This window comes from Triticum aestivum, chromosome 7D (genome assembly GCF_018294505.1).
Source record: "Triticum aestivum cultivar Chinese Spring chromosome 7D, IWGSC CS RefSeq v2.1, whole genome shotgun sequence".
In the NCBI taxonomy this organism is placed as follows: domain Eukaryota; kingdom Viridiplantae; phylum Streptophyta; class Magnoliopsida; order Poales; family Poaceae; genus Triticum; species Triticum aestivum.
The window spans coordinates 641885067-641894184 of NC_057814.1; the positions used below are offsets into that span (position 1 = coordinate 641885067).

Here is a 9118-nt window from a genome sequence, read left to right on the forward strand (position 1 = left end):
TAGGCTAAATTCGATTGCTGAACATGTGGTTTGTCCTTCACATACAACTTTTATGCAAGGCAGACACATCCTAGATGGTGTTCTTATCTTCATGAAACAGTCCATGAATTAAATCGGGAAAAGTATAGTGGGGTGGTTCTCAAAATTGACTTCTAAAAGGCTTATGACAAAGTCAAGTTGCCCCTTCTTCAATAGACTCTCAGAATGAAAGGTTTTCTGCAGAGTGGCGTGCTATGATCCATAGCTTCATTTCTGGAGGTAGTGTTGCCATTAAGGTCGACGATGACATTGGAAACTATTTCCAACGAAGACGGGATTGCGACAAGGTGACTTGTTATCGCCATGCTATTCAATATTGTGGCGGATATGCCTGCGATCATGATTGAGCATGCCAAGGTTGATGGCCAAATTAAAGAGGTAGTAGATCATCTAGTTGATGGTGCTCTCTCTATGCTTCAATATGCCGACGATACGATTCTCTTCATGGAACATGACCTAGAGAAAGCGAGAAATCTGAAACTAATTCTATCGACATTCGGGCAACTCTCGGGTCTTAAGATCAATTTTCATAGAAGTGAAGTGTTTTGTTTTGGCGAGGCGCAGGACCAGGCCCACATGTACGCTGAACTGTTCGGATACGGGTTGGGCCAGTTTCCGATCACATATTTGGGGATACCGATACATTACCGGGGACTCACATATGCTGAATGGAAACACGTCGAGCAGAGACTGCAAAATACACTTAGTAGTTGGAAAGATGAACTGTTGTCTCTTGATGGAAGATTGGTCCTCATAAACTTAGTACTAAGTAATATGGTACTATATATGATTTCCTTCTCCCAGTTGCCAAAAGGAGTTTTACATAGATTGGATTATTTCTGATCAAGTTTCTTTTGGCAAGGAGATAGCGAGAGAAAGAAATATCGACTGGCCAAATGGAGTGTGGTTTTCCGGCCCAAAGATCAAGGCAGGTTGGGCATTCATGACCTTGAGGTTAAGAATAGGTCCCTCTTTGGCAAATGGTCGTTTAAATTTCTGACGGAAGAAGGTGTATGGCAAACCCTTCGATTAAGGACGGCTGAAAAATTAGATTCTGGGAGGACATGTGGCTAGGAAATGCCACACTCCGGGAACAAGATCTGGCTCTATACAACATTTTGCTCCAGAGTGGTTGTCCACGACACAATTGTCACATGGGTTTAATGTATTCAGATTGAACCTTTATGGGAATGGACAATTCTCAGTGGAGTCTATGTATAGAGTGGTAATCTAGTCTGACATGCCAGTTGATAATAATAAGAAGATCTGGAAGACGAAGATACCTCTGAAGAATAAAATCTTTGCATGGTATCTTTGTCGCAGAGTCATTCTTACTAAAGATAACCTTATTAAGAGGAATTGGCATGGAAGACGGCAATGTGTGTTTTGTCAGCATGATGAGACAATAAAACATTCATTCTTCCATTGCAAATTGGCTCGCTCTACATGGTCAGTTATCCAAATAGCTTCTGCTTGTACCCTCCTTGTAGTGTTTCTAATGTATTTGGCAACTGGTTACATGATATTGATCACAGGTTTAGAACTCTTCTCAGGGTGGGAGCGTTTGCCATTATTTGGTCACTTTGGCTATGTAGAAATGATAAGGTTTTTAACGATAAAAGTACTTCTCTGATGCAGGTTATCTAAAGATGTACCGGGACTCTTCGTTTATGGTCCTCTCTACAATGCGTGGAGAATCATGACCTATTTACGGAGGTGCATACACGATTGGAGGCTACGGCGAGGGATACTTTTACCCAACATGGGTGGCAGCATGATCTTAGGATTGGTCCCCCTCCGTTTTAGGCGTCATACGGATTCTTCATGTTTTTGTATTTCACCTTTTTATTTTATTTTTGTGAGGACCTAATTTGGCTGTGTGCATTTTAGTTATGCATAGGCGGGTGTAATGCTTAAACTTTTTAAGTAATAAAGTGCCCCTCTTCGAATAAATGAGATGGACGATGTCCTTGGGGACGGCCTGTTGGATGTCAATTCTTGAATCCTAATGGCGAAACACACCTTTGCAATTTTGTACTACTTGACGGCTCAAAAATAGCGATTAGTATAAGCAGTTTAATGTATTTCTATTGTCAGAATTTTTCTGGACGCCAGCCGAGAGTAGAAAATTTCAGTTCATATAAATACTTGCTCCGATTTTCATTTCATATGATACACAAAAGAAAGAATTCTGCGTCCTTCTAAAAAGAGGAAGATGCACATAAAGTTTATGTTCACAACTTCACAAGCCTGTTTATGTCATGAAAATTTGGTAAGCGCTAGCTATTTGTAACGAAATGTTGAAGCACTTTATTCATGTGGGCTTGCCAAGCAGATGCGTCAAGAGTATCAGATTTAGAAGTACTCTCTCCGTACCGTATCTGTATACAATTAATAAAACAGGTTAGATATATTATAAACAAGCTTCCAGAACGCAATATATATGCTGAAATCTACGAAGAAATATAAAGTTAGTCAAGATCTGGACAAGGCAGCAACCCCAGTCTAGGCATGCAAAGGGAACTTACAGGAAGGGCTAAACAGGTCCAACATGTCGTTTCTAGCCTGCTCGTCGATCCTTTGTCCTACAATCTCAGCCTCAAGGGCTACTTGAGCTTCACGAGCGCTGTTGTTGTCGCCGATGGTGGCTGCACACGAGATGTGGAAGTCCAAGTTGCACGCTGTGCAGCGGTAGTATGACGCGCGCCCTGCGCCGGAGTCACACGCGGCACAGCGGCCGTCGGCGACGACCAACCTGAGGTCGTGCATAGAGTCCCGCGCGCTGGGCACGACCTGGGGTAGCCGCGCGCAGGTCAGGTGCATATCGAACACGCATGGTGGACAACGGTAGAGGAAGGAGCCCGGGGCGCAGCGCCCCAAGCAGACGTCACACGAGAGAGTCGCGTCGCGGTGGGTCTGGACGAGCACGAGCGGGTGCGCATGGAGCTCGGGGGACGATAACGTCGGCGCGTGGCCGGCGCAGGACTCGTGGATGACGAAGTCGCAGCCGGCGCCACAGCCGTAGGCGGTGCCGGACAGTTTCTCCCAGCACATGTCCACAGCGGAACGGCCCGGTGTAGTGTCGCTTCACGAGCTCGTGCCCTGGATACGGGTGGGAGAAGTGGCTAATAACAGTGTCCTGCTGCTGGGGCTGTGCCATCTCACGGTTCTGTGTGTTTATGTGTTTGCTTTGGATGGCATTGGAAGTTACAGCTATCTCGGATGCAAATATATAGTGAAGCTGAGGTCCTTTGTCAAGTACAGTAGTACAGTAGTTTTTTTCCAGTTAAAATAAAATATTTACTTTGTATTCTCCATTATGGATTTTACTTGCCCGAAGTAGTTGCCGAGCATCTTTGAATCAATCCTCTATTCATTCATATATACTTTTAGGAAATTACAGTCAACTGCACCAGCAAAAAAAACTTGCAGGTGAACTGGATGAAAGCCTAATTGTGCATCAATAACCAACCCGTCAGCAGCAATGTGGGTAACAGGAAAAAAAAGATAGCGAACACCACGTGACACAATATACAATGGCCAGTGCTAGGCGCCGCGCTTTGGTCCAATAGCAAGTGTGGGACGTCCAATATGCCGAAACAGTTTTCGCTAATCTCCTTCCTCCACATATCGCGCAGCTCGCCCCCAGCGCCCTTCCCCTCTGCCTCCCGTCGCCCTTGGCCGTAGGACGGCGCCTCGCTGTTGCCGCCACCCTGTTGCAGCATCGATGGCTCGTAGGCTACGCTTGCACTGGTTCCAGCACAAAATAAAAATGCTCACTGATTCCAGCAATGGCATGCGCTGATTGGAACATCTCGCCGCTGGCCTAGATGCTCACCAGCTTGCCGTGGTGACAATCGTAGCTCGTCGCGGACATGGTTCAAGCAAAGCCGATACACGGTCGCAGCACCCCACGATCATGGTTCCAGCTTGCTGCGGCCCCGATTTCAACTTGCTATGCTGACCTGCCGCATCTTGCCGCAGTCACTTGGTCCAGCAAAATCAAGTCGAAGTTGCAGCTCCCCGCATTAATGGTTGTAGCACCCCGTTCTCCCCGTCGCACCTGCCGGTCGAGTTAGTAGCAAAACAGTAGCCGGTTGCAGCTTGCCTCGAGCCGGTTGTAGCACCTGCCCAACCAAATGTAGCTCGCTGACTTACAATTGCAACTGGACTGCCCAAGGTTCTAGCATTCGACTGTGCTGGTTGTAGCACCCGGCGTCACAGTTATAGCACATGCTCCGTGAATGGGTGGTAGCTTGCCAGCGTGATGGGTTGGAATATGCCGGCATGGGAGGTTGCAGCACACATGCTTGGTTGTAGCAAAATTGGACGGTGGTTCCAGCATTGCCATACTGGGATGTAACAATTTTGCCTCCCCTGGTCGTCGTCCCTAGTTGTACAAAAATTGGAGGCCGGTTCTAGCACTGCCATACTGGGATGCAACAATTTTGCCTCCACCGGTCGCCGGACACGATGGGTTGGCCGCAGCATCGGCATGCCCTCCCATCCTGGACAAGCAACCCCCGGCGTCTCTGAAGAACAAGTGAGGAGTCCCTCTCTTACGACAGGGTGATCCCCTATCTCCGATGCTTTTTATCCTGGCTATGGACCCCTGATACGGATGTTGGACGATGCTATAAGGAGGGGCTTGCTCCTACCAATTCCTGAGAATGCTGTTAGAATGAAAGCAAGTCTTTATGCAGACGATGCTGCAATTTTCACCTCTCCTGACCCTTGGCAAATTAAGATCATTCTCAAGATCCTTGATGTCTTTGGCAGCATTTCTGGCCTATGTATCAATCCTGCAAAGTGTGTCTTATACCCAATCCGCTGCCACCAAGATGAGCTGTAGGGCCTGCTTGAGGATTTTGAGGGATCGGTTGGCTCCTTCGCGTGCAAATACTTAGGGTTACCCCTCTCCTTCAGGCGCCTCAGAAGGATTGATATACAGCCACTGCTTGACAAGAGTGCGGGTAAATTAAGCATTTGGAAAGGAAAGCTCATGAACCGGACAGGTCGTCTTGACCTCATCAACTCAGTCCTCACGGCTACGATCACCTTCTTCCTTACGTCTTTTGCCCCCAATGCCTGGTTCACTAAATTGTTTGACAAGATGAGGAGGAATTTCCTTTGGGCTGCTGATGAAGAGGCCCATGGAGGGAAATGCCTCGTTAACTGAAAGAGGATTTGCGCTCCAACGAGTGTGGGGGGCCTTGGCATCAAGGATGTTCAGGCCTTTAGCAGAGCCCTTAGGCTTAGGTGGCCTTGGTATGAGTGGGACAGCTCGGACAGACCCTGGAAAGGAACACCTGTGCCCTGCGAGAAGGATGATATGAATCTCTTCGCGGCCTGCACATAGATCTCTCTGGGAGATGGCGCAACTGCATAATTCTGGACTCACAGATGGCTCTCTGGAAGTGCACCATGTGAACTGGCCCTTGATCTATTCCACATGGCCAGATCGAAGCATCTTGCGGTGCGCTAGGCTCTAGCAAATGGGGCTTGGATGAGAGGGCTAAGGAACATCAATTCGCCTGACCAACTGGACTCTTTCATTGATCTATGGTGGAGACTACAGAACACGGTCCTGTACCCGCGGCCGGACACAATCTCTTGGAACCTCTCTGCCAATGGAGAGTACTCAGCTAAGTCAGCCTACGTGGTTCAGTTCCTCACTAGGATCCCACAGCCGCATCTTCAGAAGGTTTGGAGCATTAAGGCCGAACGCAAGGTCAAATTCTTTATATGGACCCTCCTCCAGAACAGGCTATGGACTGCGGACAGGCTATTGGCTAGAAACTGGGATCACAATGATGCTTGCTCAGGATGTGATCAAACGCTGGAATCTGCCAAGCACCTAATCCTTGATTGCCCATTTGCTAAGGAGGTGTGGTTCAAGTCTCGTGAGGATTTCCCTCTTGCTGCACAGGCTGCTTTGGGCGCGACTTCGATTTTATCTTGGTGGAACACAGTACGGAGCCTAAAAAAGAGAGGAAGAGATGCTGATGAGTGCACTGCAGCGGTGTATATTGCTTGGAATCTGTGGCTAGAAAGGAACAGCCGGATTTTCAAAGACAAGACAAACACGAGCGCCGCGCTTCTCTTGCTGGCGAAGGACGAGTTAGGCCTTCTAATGGAGTTATGGGAGTAGTCCTCTTTTTTCTTGCTGGCAGCTAGGCTGCCTTTCATTTCCTCCCCTACTTTAATGAAAAAGCAGAGCTCCTGCAGTTACGGTCAAAAAAAAAAGGAGTCCCTCTCTGGTGAGACAGCACCAAGCCATGGCGATGCCTCTGCTGGCAATGGTGAGATGCACAACAACTGGGGAATGTGGATATGGAAGGAGCAGCAGCATGGTAGAGTTAGAAGGAGGGGGCCTTGTCGCGCTGAAGAAATTAAGAGGAGGGGACGAGTGGTCAGCGATGGCAATGGGGAAAGGATAAGGTGGCTTGGGGTGCAGCTGGATGGCTATGGAAGCTACGCGAAGCGAGGGAGCGGTGCGTCCTGTGGAGCATTCGGCCGAACGCCGGACCCACACGTTTTTCATATACAATTCATGTAGCTCTATATTACCTCGGTCCCAAAAAACTTCTCTTATATTTATCTATATACGGATGTATGTAACACTAAAACGTCTCTAAATAATCCATATCTAGACAAATCTAGAACTAATTTTTTGGGACATAAGGAGAATTATATATGGCACAATAATTTTACTTGCGATATATGTGTTGCCAAAGACTAAATCTACCCACCTCATAATCTGACCCTGGATCAACAACCAGATCCTCGCTAGTAACACACGATTTGGCTGGGTCCACCGACGAAATGAAAATGTAAGATTGCTCACTCATTTTACACTGCTTCCACTCTCCATGCATCGTCTAAACACACCCATACGCCTCCTACACCCACCTGTGTACCCACAACAAAATCATGCGCTCATAAGTGGCTCATTTGATTGCTTTCCAAATCTGATATGCAGGATGATAATAATCCTTCATTTATTAGTACCTCATTCATCTTTCAACATGCACCGACGTTTGAGTTTCATGGCTATCTTCCTTCCAGAGCTGAGGAAGTGTTCACTGAGTTCCAGTAGCTGCTAGTGACAGAGCATATATTTCTGAGCTCGCACTAGTGCAAAGTGGTGCTATGAATACACATCTATCACACATCCGTGGACCGAATCGTTTGCCATGCATGCATCGCACACATGAGAAAATAAAAAACATGTGGCGGCAAATGAAACATTGTGTGATGTTAGATTCATCGGGCACGATTTCGAAAAGGGAACTGTGTGCGATGTATAGGACAAATTGTTCAGTCCGAGGACGCGTGTACGGTAAGTCTCGTTATTCAGAGGATATTATCATGTCACAATTATTCAAAATATTTAATGATTTTTCTGCTAACGCAGTGGTTGCATGTGAAACAAACAAATGGTGCAATATCGTTCTTGGTGTCAATGCCGGAGTGGTGTTCACTGTAGGAGGATGAAATCTCTGTATGGAAGCAGCCACATCTCAGTTCAGACAATATACAATCTTGTACCTTATCAACTATGCAGATGGATCATTGTTTTTTGGTGGGTAGTTAATTCCAGATCGATGGCTCTAATCCTAGAATACCCCCACGAACAGTAAAGCTAATCCATCAATTTTGTGAGAAATGTAACAGTCCATCCATCGGTTTATAATCCCATCATATAGCAAAGATTAACACTTGATGGAATATTACCTTCTTCAAGAGTTGCTTAGCTATCAGCCAGCTCCAGGTCAACTGGCTGATTATTCACTGATTATTAACCAAGGTGGATTACCTTCCTCGATAGTTGCTGCTATCAGTACATCTATGAGACGACTTGGGGTTGGATCGAGGTCCTAGTAATTAATTAGGGGTGCCTGCAGGTCAGAAGTCTGAACGTGATACTGAGATAGACACATTGTTAAGTGACATCAACTTGACTGTACTTAGCTAGCTAGCTGTAAGAAGACTTTGGATATGGGAACAGATCGAGGTCGTAATTAGGAAATTTGCTCATTGACCGACCGGGCCTTAATTTGTTGACATTGAGCACACCTGGAGCTTACCACTAGCACATTTTCACATGAGGGAGATGATGCTTTGCTCACTTTTTGTCTGACCGATGCCAACTCCAGTCCACTAAACTTGGCTGTACGTATCCTATATATATACCATGGTATTGCTGAGTTTCAGTGCGTACTTCTAATTCCACACGGCTTTAATCCTGCAGTACGTCTGTATATGTGTAATCCTTTCAAATTCCGTTAGGGTGAGTAATAAACTGAGTAGGACCAACAAGTAAAACAAACACACAATGTTAATGACGAACAAATGTTTGAGTACCTTGCTTGCTTAAGCTCATTCAGTGGGGGAGAAGTTTGAGGTGGTGTTTTGCCAATCCATACCCTGCAACACAATTTCCAATTCACTCATTCTTCAGCAAACAAACATAGTCGATGAAATTGACGCAATTTTCAATGTGGACGAAATAAATCATTCACCAGCAAACAAAACAGAACCAAAATTTCATAGTCAGTACTAAGTAGGTGTACTTGATGGAATGCGTGGCCGAGCTCCCTGTGGGGAGAGATTTCTGCTCCGGTGCTCCCCCCCCCGGGCTGAACGCGAGGTGAAAAAACAAATCGACGGCCAGGATGAACCAAAAACGGTTCATAACGAGGGGCACGATCGTCTTTGTTGCCCCCGCGTACAGCCGTCGAGGAGCCCTGGGAGGCCCGTACGGGCCCGGCTAGATCATATGCCCGGCCGTATACGTATTTGTATATGGCAGCGTTTCGTGCGCGCGTGGAACCGCCCGCGCGTGGGGCAGCACGTGTCACGGGTAGATTCCAAAACCGTCCCATCATATAAATGTGGACGGCAACCACCTCCGGCCGCATCGCCCACCATTTCCCCCCGCCGCATCGTCTCCCTCTCCCCACTCCCCACTCCCCACTCCCCACTCCCTCTCCTCTCCAACCTCCTCGTCGCCCTCACCGCATCCTCTCCATCGCCATGGCGGACGCAGGAGGCGAGCGCCCAGATTGGGGCGCAG

General features: G+C 47.2%; 1 pseudogene; it reads right to left on the reverse strand.

Annotated features, from left to right (window-relative positions):
- Positions 1 to 2394: 2394 nt before the first annotated feature.
- LOC123171532 (uncharacterized) lies at positions 2395 to 3199 on the reverse strand (annotated as a pseudogene).
- Between the last annotated feature and the right edge of the window lie 5919 nt (positions 3200 to 9118).